The sequence below is a fragment of the Anser cygnoides genome, chromosome 4 (assembly GCF_040182565.1).
Source record: "Anser cygnoides isolate HZ-2024a breed goose chromosome 4, Taihu_goose_T2T_genome, whole genome shotgun sequence".
In the NCBI taxonomy this organism is placed as follows: Eukaryota; Metazoa; Chordata; class Aves; order Anseriformes; family Anatidae; genus Anser; species Anser cygnoides.
In genome coordinates, this window is record NC_089876.1 from 35,960,231 (window position 1) to 35,981,202 (window position 20,972).

Below are 20,972 nucleotides of genomic sequence, written 5' to 3' on the forward strand. Positions count from 1 at the left end.
CTTTGTTTCCCAGTTTAGTAACCAGCAAATAAAAGCACCTGATGCAACAGGGCCATAGAGAAAACCGTATGTACTGACAGGGGCTGAGCTGGTTTTATTCTTCATGTAAGCAGAATATTGCATGGCTTATTTTTCTGTCAGTGAGCCAGAAGTTTGTAGGTAGCAGAGCTAAGTTGATCCAGGGGTTACTGGAAGGGAATTTCACTCACACCGCAATGTGTCCTCTCAGCACAATGCTGGCTCTTTCTAGCATCTACTTTCTTCCTCACCCCACCTCTTCCACACTTTTCATTATTCTTGCTACATTCAATAAGGTAGCAACAGGTGTTGTTTTTTCTCAGTCCAACAACAGTAAGTGTTAAGTAAACGATAGCTCCAAAATGCAACATGTATATCATATTTTGTGACTAACACCATCTCCCAATCAGGTCATTTTGATCTTCCCGTTATAGCTAGGAACTTTTTCAGGAAATGATCTTTTTACATGCTCTCATAAACTCTCAGAATGTCTGGTTTTGTTTCGCTCTCTCTGCTAAAGAACACCAATTGTTTCTCTTTGGTTTTCCAGTGTATGTTTATTGAGCTGATAAAGACTGCAAGATGTATTGAAAGAAACACTTGGTTTATTTTATTTTATTTTGGCAATGATAACAGAGTGGAATCCATTTTAAAACCAGGAGAAAAATAATTGCCATGTCCTGGTTATATTGTATTTTATATATATATCTATGTACATACGCACACATACACAAATGCATGCACACACAGATTTTTACTTTTTTATTTTTACGGGTACCTTCCTGACTTGCAGCCAACCCACGGAAATGCTAGCCAGCTTGTGCATTTAATTGTATCAGCATATAATGGTAGACAGATTTTCTTTCCTTCATGTTGCAGCATGAGTGGAAGCTTTCAAAGGAAACAGGAGAGTACAAGGTAAGGGGAACAGAAAAAGAAAAAAAAAAAAACAACTTGCTTGCATAACAGAGATGGATTAAAATGCATACACATCTAGGTGATATTCTCAAACATAGTGTCATGCACTCTGTATAATTTATAGAATGCATGCCTACACTAATAAATGCCTTAGGGAATAGTTAGTAGTAAGCAAAGCCTTGTTTAAGTGCAATGGTTATATTAATATCTGTCTAAACTAGCTAATTCTCTGGTTTAGATACAGGCAACAACACAGAAGCTGCAGCTGAAACAGAAAATCTGCTGAATTTTCAGCCCTCTTTGTGTCTCTATCTCCCCACTTCACACACACACAAACACACATCCCTTGGTAAGCTTCAACGAGGAAATAAAGAAAATAGCTTTAAGAAAACAGATATTACTGTATTGTGATTCTGGCCAACATGCAGCAAGGTATGCAAAAAAAAATAAATAAAAAAAAAAATCACCACTTTGTGCCTTTTATGCTTTTATGTTTCAAATGTTAAAGAATGAAAAAAGACTGCAAGTTCTTTATCCACTACATTGAGTTGAAGGTAAGGTCATTGCTTGCCAGCAGGCTATGACTGACTTTAATTAAACATTTTTATACCACTCATCTGCTGCTGGGGAACATGTCATTAAAACACAGGAAACATTAATCTGCAGACTAATGCTATAAAAAGAAAACTTTTACACAATCTTTAGTTCCAATTAAAAGAAGCTTAAAAAACATTAACCCTTAGAATACTACAAAACCACCACCCAACAAGAGCTCCAGGTGGATGTTTGTCCTGCTCTGCTACCTATTTCTTCATCTAGTCACACCAGATTTGCCTTAGCATAAGTGAACTTACTTTAGTTACATTTGCTCAAAGCGGATATACTGCTCTGCTTTTTTGCCTACATAATCACATATCTTAAATGAGAGAATTGGTACTGTGTATTTACTATGTGTTCTCTATTTGGAACAGATTTCAAATACTTTTTAGAAAACTGGTGGGTGATCTTTACATAAATCCCTATGTCTTACGCTAGGCAAGAACATAGCACATACTATTATTTATTCATTATTTATTTTTATCAGCCACTGTGGTCCATCTTGAAGCAATTGCTTTCCACTGTAAAGGCATCTCTATGTTAGCTCCATCTGCTTCTAAAAGAAAATAATGTTTTGGACTCTTTTTGGGGCTGAGGGGTTGGAGGCAAAAAGGGATTTATGGATGGGCACAGATTTCTATGCTCTTGTCTTTTCAGCAGAAGTATGCAATTTGCTTTCAGTTGTGAGGTGCTAGTTCGTCTGTTGAACCTCTAGTTCTCTCCCTGAATCTCCTCATTTATTCTTTGTTTTCTTTCTTTTTGTAAGGAGACTTGTTGAAGGTTCAAGGCCTTTAAAAAAGGGTTCATATCCACCAAGATTAGAAATATTTGATCAAGAAGGTGTAACTAGAAGTATACATTTTGTCTTGGATCTTACAAATCTGTACACATACAGAGAACAATTCAGACAATTCAGTATTTTTGTTAGTATGCTACTAAGTTAGATGAGTCCACAAAATTTTAAGGCCTTTGCTTGCTATGGATATATGTATATAAATAAGTACAGATGAAGAAATTTGCACGCCAACAGCAATATTTATATGTAACACTATCTCAGTCTGCACATTTGTAATTTTATCACACAGTTTCAACAGTAGCATATTATCACTCTTTTTTTACTTCTTTTTTCCAAATAAAAGAGTCTGTCATCCAGGCCTTGATGTTACACAAGCATTTAGTTAAACTAGTTAAACAGGATCAGATTGTTGCTGGATCCATGCGGGAAATATTTACAATAAAACTCACCTGGCTTTAAGCTTTGTTCCAATCTTGAAATTCAGCCCAGTCTTGAAAATTCACAAGGATTCATTAACTTATATGAGCAAAACGCAGGCTAATTTTCAAGTAATTTTTGGCTGATACTTAGTTCTAGATAAAGGGTACAGTATGACAGTGATATGATTAAAACATCTTGAGTGCAAAACCTCTGTTCAGTTGTGTGGAGTGGAAGGGAAACACTGTTTTAGTTACACATTCAACACTCATAAAAACCGGTCACTCACTTTCAGAGGGAGGTTTATTGCATATACTCACAAATACACGCCATTCAGCTGAAGGATTTACATAGTCCGCTAAGAAGAAAACTCATACCAAGGGCAAGTAAAAGCATTGCTGGTTATTTAGACAGTTAAAATATCTCCTAAACTGGAACGAACAAAGTATGTTCTACCTTAACAAGCAACAAGAAGGGAAAACAGCATACACTAACTCCATTCAGATTTAAAAATCTATTCCACACCATTATCATAACTTAATGGATTTATAGATTAATTGTCCATTAACCCAATGACCCAGCTTTTACTGCAGTTCAGATCCAAACAAAAATCTTTCTAATCATATGGGAATGGAAAACCCTTAATGAAGTTTAAAGACATACTTTAAACCTTGTTTGTCCTACCATGCCAGATTGTGCATTGCTAATCCACAGCAAGTTACGGCTAGTTTGTCAAGATTAAATGAGGGAGGAATGAGAAAGTATTATTACCTCCTCTGAGGCTTCAATCAGTTTTCAGTCTGCTGAGATGATCCTGGCCACCTTCAAGGTTTCCTGGAGACAAGAAGGAAAGGAAATGAATAAATAGCAATTCATAAAGATGGCTGGGGCTCTAAGCAGCATCCACTGCTCTCTTTTTTCACCCCTAAATATATTGTCAAAAAAGAATGCCTCATCCATATGAAAATATAATAAAATGCATGTGTTTCTTTTATATATGGAAAAGGTATGTAATTAGTTTTAGTTTAAGTAAAACAATGAAGACTGTATGAATGTACATTCAAAATAAAAGAGAAAACAGAACATTTTGCCTTTGTTTAAGTCTCTTTTAAAAATTCAAGTGAAACCAGGAGATGGACTGATTTCATTTAAACTAAAAATGAGAGAAAGTTAAAAATGACTCACTTTGTAGGAAGTGTCACTACACATTCAGAGAAACCCAGCTTTTCCTTGGCCACTTGGGACAGTGCATCAGGCCAGAGAGATCACATCTCAGCAATGTAAGTTTTCATCCCAGTCTTCTCTGGTACCTTTGCCTTGGAATCAAAGGACACATCCTTAATGTTTAACAAATCACTATCTTTAACTTTACTGCTTAAGAAAAGAATACCAGAACTCTCATTTGAGTATTGAACTTTTTGAACGTCCACATCATTTTTAGTTCACTGCCTGACTGCTTTGGATTCTCCCAGACAAATCTCTTCAAGAACAATGTGGAATAGAGGAGTTTTATCCTAAAGCTGCATGAACGTGAGGAGCCACTGCCCTGTAACTAGGTCTTCCCACCTGTTTTTGCTTAATCCTACAAATACAACTGATTGGATCAGTGTAAGGTATGGTAATGTCTTCAGGAGGCAAGAAAGGTTTTTAGGAAATGGACACCTTCTGCAATGTTTGGGGATGTTAGAAAACCTAATGCAAGCTTAATTTGTACATCTTCACATGGGATGGAGTCCCATCTCATCATATATTGATGATCTCATCATATATTGATGATCTTTTTAATAGATACGTCATGACATATCAAGAAAAATTCACATAATTCCAGGTACTTTGATTGTGGATACTGTTGATAAACTGTAATAATAATTCACCTTCTAGTTAAAATATACATCTGTTCTGTCAACAAACTAGAATTCACCAGTTCTGTGTTTGTCCTAGTTAGCTATATGCTATTTTTCTACTTAAAATGAGCATTTTTCTTTCAGCTCAGCTATCTTTGCTGATAGTATAGATAATTATTGCACATTTTAATTACAATTGAGGTGCAATTGATTAACACGTAACTTGGAATCCTGTTATGTCACACTGCAGATATAGTTGCAACATATCTAAACAGAAGTCCCAGCACTCACATGGGATCAGAAAGAAAAAGGAGGAAAAAAAAAATACTCTGAATCATCCAAGTTTAAACAAACAAACAAGTAAGTAAGAAAGAAATGTTCTGTCCTTCCCTGCTTTCCCAATTGATGATGATAATAAATAACTAAACAAGTAAAATATTTTGGACATGCACCTCAGAGGTGGAGAGCACAGTCTGTGAAAGCAGTTATGTTGTGCTGGAAGCTACTCAAAAATTATATGGATATATATATTGGGGAATGGAAGAAGTAAGGAGCAAGGGTAAGGGTCATTTTACAGAGGTGGTAAAATAAAATCTAAAAATACTCTCTTTACTTTTAAAAGATAAAATAAAATTAAAACAAGCTTAAACATACAAATTTGTCATATTTGTATAAAGCTGTTCTTTGAAATATAATTACATTTTAAATTACATTTTAAATCATGATTTGAAATATAATTACTATGCAGAGTAAACAGCACTGGGTACACTAATTTGTAATTATAATTTAAAGCATTGCTCACAGAGTGAAGGAGGAATGTAAACTCAATCTGTGTTCAGCAACATTTGCGTAAGTGAAAAAAACAACATAGAGTTGCTACTGTTGTTGGATATTAAATCTGAGCAGCTGGGTCTGAATTATTTATGTGCTGAGTTATTAAAAGTAAATCAAATAAACACATGGGAACACCAGTCATTCCATTTGCTTTCTTTAAAGCCCTCTCAGATTATTTCTTTATATATATATCAACAATTTGACTGAGTAGATTGCAGGACTGTTCAAGTGTCATGCTAATATTTTGGCATGTTCAATAAGTAAGGATAGAGGGGAACTTTTTTAATTTAATTTTATTTTTTTTTGCCACTCTCACCAAGTGTTTTTGAAGTACTTATTCATATAATTATGACAAGTTGTGTTAATTAACACTGAAGGACCCTTCTGATGTGAAGTTCCTAAAATTACAGTAACCTCACCATTTTGAGCATTTACAGGACATTTCTGAGATGATATAAAATATATTCATATACAAGTAACTTAAGATAGATTTTCAGAATAGCAATCATGAAGTCTTACTGTATTTTCTGCTTCCAAGTTTCATAGTGATTAACTTTCAAAATCATAGTTATCTTAATGAGACATAATAGCCAGGTGACTTTAGTGTAATTCAAATTAAACAAATCTAAAATACATCTTCAATAAAAAATACTTACAGGCATTGTCTTAGTTTTTTTTTCCCAGTATGATTTCTTAGTACAAAATAGTGCAAAGCATGTATAAATTCCATTCATTTTTTAAGGATATCTTTAGGGTTATGTTCTCTGTTGTGCAAACTTTCGCATACACAAAAAATAACTCCATCACATCGCACTTTATTTTACTCCCAGCTATGCTTCTCAGGATTCATGAAAGCTTCATTGCTCTCATCCAACTTGTGAGAGAATAGACATTAGAGGACTACGCCTTTTTGGACTGGACTTCTTTCAGGTTCTTCTATGATGAAATAAATAATCTAGGCTTGTGTGGTTCCTCAAGGAGAATTACAAAGAAATTGTCCATATGTAGGACCTAAGCCAGTGAAACAATTTCCCTTTCATATTCTTTCATAACAGACTGCCAGTATGGAAACTTCATCATACTGGCTGAAGTTTTACAGGAAGAAAACCTTAGTTTAATGTATTAGTATGCTCCTTGATTAACCAAATAACCAGTTTCCATATGTACATATATTAATAGTTTAAACAACTAGATATTTGTGATGTCCTGTGAAACTAGCATGTTTCATGGCTTCTGAATTGGGGCCATATCTGTGCAACTGGAGAATCTTTGAAAAAGTCTACCCATTCCTTGTGAAGACATATCTATACCTCTTTGCATTGTCACCCATTATCTTCCAAGGACTTTGAAAACATGTAGAATTAAAATAAATTGCTTGGAAATTATATTCCTAGTCCTATCACTATCTCTTTTTCAATATGCAGCTAACTTGCATATTCTGAAACATTCTATGAAGTTGCACAGATTACTAGTCTAACATTGCCAAGTATTTATTTATGAACAAAACCAGGAGTTTCACATAAAAGAATATTTGCACTAACAGTATTGTCTTTCCATGTAAAATGTTGGCTTTTCATGAAGAAATAAAATATATATCCCAATATTTTCTTTCCAGAGATCTGTTTTTAGTGTCTCATGTAAATTAAGGTTGTTGGCTTCCTATCTAGACTACAAAATGTAAGTTAATGGGAAATTTCATGAGGTAAAGCCATTTTCTGAAGGCCAAAATATGGCAGATTAAAATGGCAGTACATGTATGCCAGTACATGCAGCACAAGCAATTCTGTTAAGGAATCATCACATAAAAATTGCAGTCAAACTAAAGATTTCAGCCAGAAATTCTGAACATTTGAATTGCTCCTAAATCACAACCACATAGAGGAAACCTTTCTTTTCATTGTCATGGGAAAAACAAACAAACAAACAAACAAGCAACAACAAAAAATATTTTTAAATATCTTTCCTTTTTCTACTGAACAGAATAGCACTGCCATAAACTAAAATATTCATGTTGAGCAGTGAATGGGAAAGAGAAAGCAATAGAAAATAAGACTATTCTTATTTATTCTTATTTTACTAGATCTGAGCAATAGCCTATAGGTATCATCTTAAGGCAAATCTGCCAATTAAATTGATACAAAATGCAGTTCAAGATGACCTCTGAGTTTAAAATCCTATCCATTCCATTTTCCCTGAGACATTTTCAAATTCATAAGAAGAAATTGTAAAACTGTCAAAAACTTATAATGTTATGATAGAGAACAACAAAAATCCTTTACTGATGTAGTACCTCATGTTAAGTGACAATATTTTATTTTTTAAAAGATGATCTCAACCAAAGAAAACAGTAACTTTTACCAAAATACAAATTGCCCTTGGGCATCACAAATTGTTAATAGAAACTTCCATAAGTCTTTGCAATTTTTAAAGAAAAATGCGTATTTGCACAAAGCCTTTGCCTCTGTAGCACAAAATATGTGCTTTCCACCTCTCCCTAATTAGAAAATGTTAAGCCATGCTCTGAGCAACTTATTTTCAGGTCAGCAAAGTAAAAACACTGCTACAATGTAAAGTTTCATCTTTCAACAGGAAATGTCTGCCTGGCATAAGACTTACTTTCAAAGCAGTCATGAGTTTATGATAGCAATCCATTATGCTATGAGGAAAAGTGAAGAAGGTTAGCAGTATGTAGTATATGCAAAACTAAGAGCATTGCTCATATTTCACTTGAACGAGGAGGAGGAGGAGGAGGAGGAGGAGGAGGAGGAGGAGGAGGAGGAGGAGGAGGAGGAGGAGAAGTCTTGCAGGCTGTTTCCATTATAAGGGGAAAATGGTGTGGGAGCTAGGAGTTCTATAATGTTTCTTCATTTATTTACAGCAATTGACAAGGTGCTCTCTTCTTGACCACAAGTAAAATCAAATCAAAGGAGACAGTTTATTTCTCACTTTTCAAAGCATCTGTTAGCCAAAATGTTTCCCATGGTACACGTTCTCCACGTTAGACTGTGCTGTGTCTCCCTGTCCCCTTAATAGTTCCTATATCATTTTCTTTAGTCTTCTCCTGGTCTCTCCCACAGACATAGTCACAAAACAGTGGCTTGGAAAATTGTTATTGCTTCCAGTTGCCTTATCTCAAAAACTTCAAATGATAAACGAGGAAAAGGTAAGAACATTTTCTGGGTTACTAAGACGAACTGCCAATTACTGAGTATCTGATGTTTTAATCATAGATTTAGCGTTTCTTTTTTTCATACTAATAAACATAGTTTGAAAGGTAAGGCTCCCATTTAATCACTAACCTCCAAAGCACATGTACAATTGATCAATTGGAGTTTGTAAGGGCACATAAGGACATATATAAAATCCAACATGCACTTGACCATCTATCTGCCTACCAGGTTATGTATATGCAGAAATACCTGATTTACACGTGCAGATTGGGTATCTGTATGTGTAAACAATATATGCCATTTCATCTTACAGTTTTTCAGCCATTCCAGTAGAACTGTGCCACTGGTAAATTTTACAAAGATGTAAACATGATCACTGCTTGCAATGGATCCAAATACTTCAACACGCCCTTCTGAAAAGTATACCAGTAAAACAATGCCATGGGACATCCAAGGGGCAAGGTTCTTTTTCTCTTGAGCCCAGAAAGCAATCAATAGTCTGAAACTTCTATGTATATCTCTGAATTACAGCAGCAACAATATCGTTCAATAAATCTGACACAAAAAATTGTTAGCTGAGAAGGATTTACCTCCGCTTTAAGGATGGAGGTTTTGTATAAGCCCAGTCAGACTACCAGCTCATTTCAAGCTCACTGTTGAATTTATATTGAGTGTTAATGACTTCCAGCTAATTCTAAATTGGAGTTAAGAACTTACAACAGAAACTGACCCTTGCTGTCCTGGAGGAAAAGTGGAAGTGAAATGATTATTTTGGGCTGTTTGTTAGGTCTGAAAACCCACTTAATGTATCAATAAATCAAACAGTGAATGAAGCTGGGTTTGAAAGTAGGTGTGTGGATTCTGGTACTAAATAGGTGTTTCATGTGAGGGAATGCTGTGGGTTATTACAGATTGAATGAAATCAGATGAATTGTATCCTGAAAATTCCTGAAGAAGTATGACATTTGTTCTAACTTTACTGTCATCACCCCTTCTTGTAAATATTCAGTAAAACATCCCTGTACATGTATCTTATGCAAAATGTATCAACATAATATATGGGTAACATCTGATGGATTTTAACGCAGTGCATTAGTAATATATTAATGTATGAGCATTTTGTGGGTAGAAGAGTCAAGTGCTGACAGGAAACATCATAGATAGCTTAGTACTAATGTTTAGGTTATTTTCTGGTTTAAGATAATAAGTATATGTGTATCACTGAGCTGCTGCAGAAGAAAATTATGTACGGGGAAAAGGAAAACAAACTTACTTAGGAAAGTCAATAGAAAATGAAACCTAATAGCTCAACTTTCCTGACTATGGCATAGCATGGCATAAGGGCACTCCAGAGAGCTGTTTTCTTCAAGTCACATCCAGTTCAGCAGAAGATGTACACAAAACCACCACAAGAAATGCTGCAGAAGCCATACATTTTGCCTCAACATTCTGTCATTAACTCATCAGTCAATCAATAACAGTCTTCATTAAAAGACTGACATCTAAAGGACTACATGAGGATCTGACCAAAAGAGTCTTTTTAATATATATTTTTTAATTACTAAAATACTTAGATTTGCACTTGCATAGTCGCAAGCAGAACACATGTGCCAGACTACATTTTAACAAGTATGGTAGAGCAAATAGGTGGGCTCGCTGACAATACGATATTGTATTTATGCAAACTTGAAAGGCACTGCATAGTATGATTTGCTGTAATGTACAGCAATGCTCAGAGTGTTCATGCAGCAGAATGATTCACTCAGTAAAATCAAATTTTTCAGACTGTCACCTCATTATATCCTTATGTGTTATGGTGGAATAGGCCAGAGCCTTTTGTATTCAGGATTAAATAAATAAATTCAGTACAAATAAGTAGCATAAGACCTTATTTTTTATATCATAGATCTCTTAAGTATACCCTGTATACCAGATGTGCTTAAGTATGCCCCTTGCCCAGGGTAAAATTTGTAACAAAGCAGTCTGGCAAATGATTCTTAAGCTAAAGCCAAATCCTTAACCATGCCTATAGATATTAGCATCACAGCACTTTCCTCCAGAAGAATTTGTCCCTAGCCATCCCAGACAGTACACTTTTGAGATAAATCCCAAGAATCATCCTCAAATAACATTTTTCAAACAGCTTTCAGTCCATAACAGTCATTTCCAAGATGCATTTAGCATACTTCAATGAAAGGAAACCTATACTTCCAACAAATGAGGACACAGTCCCAGAAGTCTTATTACTAAATGCTCAAAACATATCAAATTGGGAGGAACAGATTAGGACAGAGTGGAAAATTCAGTATAATCTTAGAAAATTAGCTTAGAAAATATAGGGTCAAATAAAATCAGCAAAGAAAATACTTAGCATAGGTCTGAAGAACTGTACTCACAAAACCAGAATGGAGAATGATTAACCTGTAGCTGTTGAGAAAAGGTTTTAAGGAGTGTGGTGGATCAGAAGCTGAACATAAATCAATATTTTGCTCTGTGTAAAGCATTAGGCATCACATTGGGGTGTATTGTACAATATTCCCTGTGAAACACAAAAGAAGGAGCCCTTCCTGTGACAGTGCCAGGAAGTGTCTGGACGCTTGCCCTGGAAACACCATTTAGATTCAAAAAAGGGGTGACAAAAATGAGAAAGGGTGAAGAATAAAGGGGAAGGTGACATGGAGAGAGGGAAAAGGGGATGCAGAAAGGTAAAAGCAAAGGTTGAATCTGAGGCCCAGACAAGACAGGATAAAGCTGACAAAGGCTTTCAAATCAATGAAAGTAAACTAAAAAGAGAATAGCTATTAAACCTTGTATAGATATAACAGTAAACAGACAAAGTTATGGGCTTAAACTTCATCAGCAAAGATAAGTTATGCACTGGGGGAAAGTTATTGCAGTGGTCTGGTCCAGCACTGGAAGCCCTTAGACAAATGTGTTAAGAGAGATGTAAGCATATTTGATTCTCCTGTTGGGGCATGGGAGATCTCAGAAGGCACTTTCCAGCCTTAAATTCAATTATCTTATGAATCTACAAAACTACTGCCATTGTATTATTCATCTCTTTAGAACCTACACAGCCATGCTGTTTCCACAGAAACAAAATAGAGGATGAAGAGGGGTGATGAGTTTTTGAATATGTTTGTTGAGTTGGATCTGAAAATCCCTGCTAGGGTACTGGGTGCTTGTTAAGGAAAGCTCCAGAGGGACACACCTCTAATATTTGCCATTTTGTCTCTTTTTCCCCCTCACTACTATTCTTTAGATTCCATTTTGTTTCTATTAATCTTAGTGTATCACATCCTCCACAGCAATGTTCAAATACATCCCCTCAGAGTAGTCCAAGAGATCCCTGCATGATAAAGAAGCGCCAGGAATCTTTTTTTTTTTTTTTTTTTTAATGAACATGTTTTTGAGTTAATAATATGCTGAGGGAGCAGCTGCACTCAGCAAAACTCCAGCTATAAAACCCCCAAAAGCTTGTGTTTCTTTCACATCATACTGCAGCCAAGCCAGCTGAATCTACATCTGCCTCAAATCACTGGCAGGTAAAGTCTGTCTCTTACTACAGGGATGTGGTCCCACTGGGTTATTTTATTTATCTGAGGCAAACTAAAACATTTGGTATAGTTTGAATTTGTGTTTCTCCCCAAAGTTCACATGAATTTCAGCATTTTCTTCCTTTGTTTTGTTTCTGTGTATCTTTCTATAGTATCTATTGCATATTTGCAGCAACAAACAAAAGCCATAAAACTGATAGAGGATTGCAACCATCAGTTATGCTGCTATGTGCTACAAGGAGTGTAACAAAGTAATGCACAGTTCCCATATTTGTAAATTCTGCACAGAAAATCAAGATGGGCTACTCTTAGTCAAATTGCAGTCAACAAACTTTATAGTTTGGCAGGATATATATATATGTATAATGGCAGTCAAAGAATCCGTTGTTTTTCTCTTTATCTAGCTCTCAACCCTTTTAGTTATAATAATTATGACCTTCCTGTTGCCATTCGTGTCCATATTCTAATAAACCATTTCTGTTCCCACTAATCCTTTCTGTATTGACAGCACTGCACTGAGTTTGCTTTCAAAAATATGTAACATGAAAAATGGTTTTCCAATCTCTTAATTTGTATATGCATATACAAAGTGTTACTGATTTGGGAAAAATTGCCTAAATAAATCATAATGCTAAAAATGCCAGATAAGTAAGACACAGACCACATTTTTCTAATGTGTATTTGCACTACAACCTGCCCTGCTCATTCTTTGTCGTCCTTTCTGCTCCCACCTTTCCCTCTTACCTTCTCCTTCTTACAATTCAGGATCTTCAGTCACACAGATCTGAAGGCTGGCTTAAAGAATTTTCTTCCAGTTACCACTTTAGCACCTCTCTTTCCTGCTCTGCCTTCTCTAACATCAATTCCTCTCTCGCATCCCCCAGGAGACCTCAGATAAAAGTTTTTTAAGGATTATCTTGATATGCTTATTTACAACTTTGTGACCAGAAGTTGGCATTCTTTCTACATGACAATATTATATTCTGAATTCCCTGAATCAATGTACTTTAGCTGTAATAAATGGTATAACAGGGACTTCAATAATTATGCTAGATGAAATTAGCATCAATATGTACTCAGTTCTATTAAGAATATCTAATGAAAATGACAGCAAGTAGTTGGTTGTTCCTTAGCTCTTTTGAGAGGACAAAGAGGGAATCACTTGAGGAAAAGTTTTGAATTAATGAACTAATTTCACTATATGAGTGTAAGGAAGAAATTACTGCCCAACCCAAGAGGAGAGACACAGATAAAATAATTGCACATAGAAAGATAATTCATTTTGCTTGTGTTTATAAATAAAGCATGTATACAATCAGTGTGCTAAGGAAGGCTCATATGTTGTGTGAATTAATGTCATAGGTGTAATGACTGACCTACCTAAATTAAAAAGATGACCTGACACATTACCAAGAACAAATGACTAAAAATAAATGTAGCAAAGAATGAATTTTCTATTCATTTTTAAATGTAGGTATTATCCCAGTTTTCAAAGCAGACCTACTGCAGCTTTTATTTTACTTCCATGGCAAGAAATTTATGACACAGTGATGAACTATAGTTTCTTATTTCTCTCAGAGCATTTACAGTACTTTATAATGTGTTTGCCTATATGCCAATGCATCTGTGATGGCAGAGTGTCATAGAGATGACAGCTTAATCTGCATTTGCTGTGGACACTAGTAGGAAAGCTAAATAAAATATGCACATCATCAACTGCATGCATAAAGTAGCAACCATGAATATAAAATTTGCAAGTGGTTTTTCATGTGTATGAATTCACAGAAGTGCCAAGGAGTCATCCAGTCCTTTCCTTAGCTCAGAAATAATATGAGCTATATCTTGGTCATCACTCACACACATATCTTCATGAAAAATCTCCAGTGTAGGAAATCCTACAAGCTCTCATTGTAACTTGTGCAAATGTTTATCTATATGCTTAGTTGTCTAAACTAATGCTTTTTTTTTTTTCCTGCAGACCATGTCAATTCTTATTAATCCTATTTCAAATGGACACAGAACATTTTATTGAATTTTATGTTGCTGACTTCAAAACATTTATGCAAGTTCTCAACTCCACTTTCATATTTAAACTTATACCCTTTTCCAAGCTTATACACGCTTTATGGTTATATACTGAAAGCTATCCTCCATGCCATAACCAGAAGGATTAAATTGCTCTGGCACTAGGAAAGCCTTTAAAATAAATCCTCATTGACTTTCATACCAATGTGGCCTGTAACTTACAAGAACTGGACTCTGACTATGTTAAAGCTAATACCAACTCCCTTTGCACCACCTCCTTAATCTGTTTCTGAAAATATGTTTCAGAACTGTCACAACTATTTCTAAAATGAATACAAATCACATATGCTGCTGTCCCACCAAAACAACTTGTACTTTGGAAAATCAGGGGTGGTTCTACATTGTGTCATGTTATTATCATCTTTTGCATCTGGGGTCTCATCTATTTCCAGTGGGTCCCAGGAGGTAACTGTTAATTATTGAGAGTGTGCAGTAAGCATTTGCTGATAACTTTCAACTTCTTCAAAGAATACACCTGAATTCTTTTTTTTTTTTCTTTTTAACCTGACATTTTGGCTCTTCTTGCTCTTCCCATTTTGTTTCTCCTTCATATTACTGCATTAATTACAATAATCACATTAGTCACAATAACCTTTTTTAATAAAGGCAAGAAAAAAAATTCTTGGCACCCTACTCTGTATTCTGTATCATCTCTTCCAAAAGTAACTTAAATAAATATTAGACCTGTCCTTTTCTTTGTGTTTTTTTACTTTTTTTTTTTTTTTTTTTTACTTTAACTAACATCTGATGTATTTATAGAACTGTTACTTAATTCATTTTATGTATGTTTTCCTAAGATAATTGACTTCTTATGTTAGGAATTTTTATTCTTCTGCTAAAAGCTTGTGCTGTCCTTGTTTTTACTTTTCCATGATCCTGTTTGGATTTTCAGGTTATGAAAAAATCTTGTGACTCCGATTTATTGACAGCCACTTGTTCTTCCTGTCACTATTGTGCATCAGTTTGTTTGCCAAAATGTTTGCATTCTCTCCTGGTTTTCTTTTTTCTTTAGTTACTTTACATAGACCCTATCTTCGCAACTCTGATTTTGCTGAACCAGGTTCTCTTGAATCCCTTATGACTACCTGGTTCTGATGATTTATATATATATAACCTCATATATATACATATATATATATATATTTATGATGTAGGTAAATACCTATGAAGAATGAGGCTGGGCAATCACTGTATTCATTCTACAAACATAACATTCCCATTGCGAACACGTCGTGTTCTTAGGTGCAAAATGGTGACATGTATCTCACCACCTGGTCCTTTGAGTTCGTAAGAGTATTTTTTTTCCATGTCGTAACTCACATGTGTTGACATTTAAGATTCCAAATGGAAACCAAACAAGCAAAAGCTGAGGATGTGTAAGAGGCAGTTCTTACAGATACGAAAGGAGAAAGGGCAAATCCTGAAAAATCCTTCCTTGACTACCACCAGTGGATTCAGTGTGAATTATAGAGCTTTCACTTTAGTTTTCTTCTTGACTTTCAAAAATCTTTTAATACCTTCAAACTGACTGTACAAAAGGTTCGTGGTATTTATTTGCCTTCATACACTGAAAACGCACAACAATTGCACAGATGGCCAGTTTCATGTGCTTTTGATTAACTTTTTTTCTTTTTAAACACACCTTCTTTGCTCAAGCCAGTTTATGCTGGTTTTGTTTTACAACATGATGGTTTATAAAATTTCTGTCAAACTGTGTTACTGTTTGATCATTATAAGAACAATCAGAGTAAATGTTGCCAGTTACAGTTTTTGAACCCAGCCAAGTCACAGTGTACATATGGTACATGATATAAGGCAACGCAAAGACTGACTAGCGTGCAAAGTGCAGTGCAGTGGTCTTTACTATTCATCATTAATGTCATAGTGGATTTTAAGAAGCAAGAGACTTTTCCCATAGCCAAAGCAGTCTTGCACACAACCACAGGGAAGAAAAGCCAACCAGAAATTATGCAACATGTGGGAGCATAGTCTTCAGCTATAACCTCGTTTCCAGAAACAGAAAGATTGTTCCTATCACATATTCCTGCTAATTTCCTACAGGTTCAGGAAACATATGTCAGAACAGCTTTCCTTAAGATGGAGCTGTGAAGTTTTCCATGTATTCCCTGGAAGAGCTTCACTTCCTGAAAACATTGTAACATCAGCCCCAGAATACCTGTAGTATTATACCTGAACTCAAATTTCACAAAATAAATAAATAAATAAATAAATAAATAGAGGATGAAGGTAACTGTCACCTTTGGACTTCCTGCTATAAATGGATATAGATGTTAAGGGCAATTCTGGGTTACAAACAAAAAAGGTTAGCAAACCAACCTCACAAAAATCCTAAAGGCTTCCTGGTTCTTATTTTTGTTCTTTGTTTCATAGCCAAATTTCCAAGTTTCATTCTGATTTTTTTTAATGGGTAAAATATAATTCTGCAGCCATCTCTATGTATTAAAGACTATTCTTATTTGATATCCACCAAGAAAATTTTATGTGATGTGTACTTAACCTGCTCAGCATGTGCAGACATTAATTAAGTGCACATACTCAATGGCATAAAAGGCATCTTTTCAGCAGGAACTTTCAGAAGGTGTATCCTCAAGGAATCTCTCACAGAAGGACCCATTTTAAATACTTTTCTTGCTAGGCAAGAATATCATTTCTAGCAGCCAACGCATTTTGTGTTTGACAGGAATGAGCAATAATTTACAGTCCATTGCCTGTTTCATTGGTTAATATAAGAAACTGACATTTATGCATGTCAGAATTAATATGGAGCTGCATCACCGGAGGAATTGTTTGGGGAGCACTTCAGCAATCACAACTCCATCACAGTCTTTAAAAAAGTATGCATATGACACCCTTCCTGTAGGCGGTTTAGCTCTCTGTAATCATTTAGGACCAGCCCAAGACTACTCATGACTTTTAAAAAAATAATAATAAAAAACCTCTCAAATGTCTTCTCCTCCATCAGATACATTCTTGAAGTTTCTGATGAATCATAATCAAATATACGTGATTAACAGAAGGTGAATCCAAATGTATGGAGACCAAATGAATATAGTGGCTTGTAGCCACAACATTTTCTGTTATGAGCCAGTCAGACCTCCCAAGTTAAGCAGTGCTGAGCCAAGTTTGAATTTAAATAGGAGATCCTCCAAGGAAAACTGAGTGCATGCACTGAAGGAAATAGTACTGGTAGCCCTTGTCTGTCTGAGTTACTGCTGAACTGAGGCTCTTGCAAGATGCCAACAGCACAGGACTGAAACTATAGAAGAAACTCAGATCTTTGAATCCTAGCTCCTAGTGGTCATTAAAAACCCTACAGCAGTTTATGGAAAAGTAATGATGTTCATGTAGCCAAATTTCATACTAGGTAATTAGAACACAGAGACACACAACAAACTTTCTGGCAGTCTGAAGCGGAAACAGTGTTTTCTTTCACTTCTTCCCAATCAACTTTCATAGACTGTTAGTGTAAGCAGTTGCAAAGTTCTACCCAAGAGGTGATTTCATTCATATTCTAGTGTTGAATAAAGACACTATTATAGGATATCATGTGGAAATCACTACTTGCAATTCCTTTTATTTTGACCTTCATGTTATTCCTTTAAAAAAAAAATATTTCTTACAAATAGTGTCAAATCTATTTGGTCATCTCCATCTTGTTCTGGTTTAAGCTAACTGAATAACTCATGATTCTTGGACTCAGACTTTAGGAATTCATGTAGTTCAACGACCTGCTCAAAGTAGAGCTGATGTGAATGTTCAATCAGGTTGCCCAGGGCCTCAATGTAACTTACAGGCAAAAACCACACTGTTTGTATTTGATACGCGTTGTGAAAAAAAGAATAACCAGGGTTGAATTTTTGCCCTTTGTTTGTTTTGGAGAAATTCTGTACAAACACTCTTCAGGCTTTGACCCATTTTGTTCACACTTTAATTTTTTTTTATGTATTCATGGCCTGATTCAGTGTAATCGTAATTGTTGTTAATGCCATAACAACAGATGAGAATGTTCGCTGGCATGAACTCATGAAACATACAAATAAATTAAGGAAAGGGAGACAAAGAAAACATAGCTAAAACAGTTATCAAAAAAAAAAAAGCTGAAACTTTGTAGTGTGGGCATAAGGTCAAGAACAGCAAATAAGCTTTTTAAGCTTTTTGACACTTCTGGAAACTGCAGGTAATTGTCTCCTATGGCATGGGTGTTAAGTAAGCATATTCATGTATCCGTTGTAAAGTTTAATGTTCATTACAAGTAGATTTTATTAGATTACTAGATGTTCCTGCATACATGAGGAATGAGGAGATGAACAGTACAATACCTCAGGCAAAAAAAGGGGAGATATATGAAGAGAAAAAAGTGGACGAGAATTTGTATTTGCATACCAAATACTATTGAGATGAATGATAATCCATACATTTGTCTTTTATATAAGTTCAGTATGTGGATTATTTGTTGGTCCTAGAAGTGTGCTCCTCACTGCAAAAGCACAGAGATGGTCTGTGTTGTAAGCTCAACACACAGACTTGGAGAAGCCACAGCACAACAGGAATCTGTGAGATGGGATCATTCAAATTGGTTTTGTGCTTGTTTGCATGCATCTGCTGCTTAATAGTTCTTCAGGCTGCTGTTAGTGTGGGACAAAAGGAACTTTTTAGGATCATGTTGAGTGAAAAAAAGAATGCTTTCTTCAGCTATGACTAGTGTTTGATGATTAATATCTAGCCAGAAGCATTTCCCGACTTTTTACTAAGGGAAAACTTACAGTGCATCATCTCCCTGACCTCCCTGCCCTGGCTGCCAAGGAAAGAAAACTGAACAAATGCAGGCCAGAAGGACTGGGGATAATGGGAAACGAGGACAGCTAAGCATGCTACAAACAGCACTGGCAAGTACACAGAGTTTTGGAAGACTGGGATTCTGATAGCCCTACTGGTCAAATAGCCTAGCAAAGAAAATGAATGGAAATGAGTGAAAATAAGATTTTGACAGTGCAGGGCAGAGAATAGAAGTTGTTAGGCCCACCAACAGTACATGCAGCAGCAACAAAAGCATGGTTTAGCCTGAATTGACTAAAGTGAATGTCATAGCTGTTTCTCCCCTTCCTTACATCTATGTAACTAGATCTCAATTTCAAATTGCTGAGACCTTGGAGGGTTATTTGAGTCAGCTCAATGAATCTTCAAGGCACACCTTCTTGACAGCAGACACAGTTGACTGTTACGCCTATGAAAAAGCAATGACTGCCAATGTTTACTACTTCTTACCTTTTCTGCCATTTGGATATGGTTCTGTTTTTCACTTCTGATCTCCAACTCAAAGAGGTAACCTATAATTCATCAGCTTTGGGGAAAGTATGCGCGATCTCATGAATGCTGGATGTTGTAAAATATTGTTTTTTTTGGTGAAGAGACACAGGTCTGTGCACCATTAAACTACTAAAACTTGTAATTTTCCAAAGGTTTGCCAAGCAAGTCTTGAATGCCTCAGATCTTCCACAATCTGATATATCAGGAGAGAGATGCAGTAAACTATCCACAAGGGTAGCTAGCACAGATCATAGAAAACTAGCATCAAATGCATGACATTTACACACTATAAACTAACTTTAAATTCTATATTACAACAAGTACTGCAACATTAGAGAGGGCAAAGTTGGAGAATACTGATTGTGACCATGTGTAGAATGAGGATAATTTATTTTTAGCATTGTATTTCTGTTCTAATGTAATTCTACCACCCAACACACACACATGGATGTCTAAAGCTTTATCTAATATTTTAAATAACTGCCATAAGCAAGAGCCAGAAAATGAAGAGATGCATGTTTGTTTTACATCATGTTGAGTACAAAACGTATTGGTCGTGGGGAAACTTTTATTCGCTTCTTGGACTCACTGGATCAGGTTTTCCTCTCCACCTCAAAGTGCTATTCTAAAACTTATTCTGGAATAATAACAGACAATCAATACCCCTCTGCCTCAATATTCCAGAAAATGGTAGCCTTGAGAAAGAAACAATGAAGTCACTGACAATACAATTAGAGGGCTTCTACTCCTCACCCCTATGGTACTGAGTACACTGCAAGGAAAAAAAAATGTAACAGGGTGGCAGCGAGAAGGGAAAAAGACAAACTTCCCACCATGCCTGAGATAATGATGTCCAGGTATTACTTTATAGTTCTTCAGTAATACAGAGTCCTTATGCAAGGTTTGTGTACAATATTTGTAAAAAAAATTGAAAATCAGAAGTAGGACATTCACCCTCTAATTCCTGCAGCTGGAAGCATTGCTTGCATCTTTTCAAGCTCCATAAGAGGGGCCTACTGGGAGAGAAAAGCCCACAGTCATCTTCTGCTGAAACATTTATGGCAAAGACTCATTCCCCACCCTCATCTTCAGCCCCAAATAAAAAATCCCTGTCAAGACATACCGATAAGCCCCATGTCAAGAAAATAGCAGCATGCATTAATGCAAATTGACTAAAGTAAATGTCATGGCTGCATCTTTTCCTGCTCCTTTAACCTGTACAATTAGATCTCCATTTTGACTTATTAAAACCTTGGAGACCCTGTTATTTGAGTGAATTCAGTGAATCTTTGAGGCACGCCTTCTGACTGCAGCCGCAGTTGACTGCTAAGCCTATGGAAAACTGATGTCTGACAACATTTTTAATGTCTGAAACATAACTGAGAATTGCACTTTCTCTCTCTGATCC

General features: G+C 35.7%; 1 long non-coding RNA gene across 1 annotated transcript in view; it reads right to left on the minus strand.

The window, feature by feature from the left end:
• LOC106042461 (uncharacterized) overlaps window positions 1–20,972 on the minus strand; it is a 149,372-nt gene that overhangs the window by 15,625 nt on the left and 112,775 nt on the right. Inside the window, exons 14-15 of the long non-coding RNA XR_010831096.1 lie at window positions 3,932–4,062; window positions 3,518–3,580 (exon numbers count right to left, since the gene is read on the minus strand). This is a non-coding gene — a long non-coding RNA (uncharacterized lncRNA). The remainder of the gene's footprint in view (window positions 1–3,517; window positions 3,581–3,931; window positions 4,063–20,972) is intronic.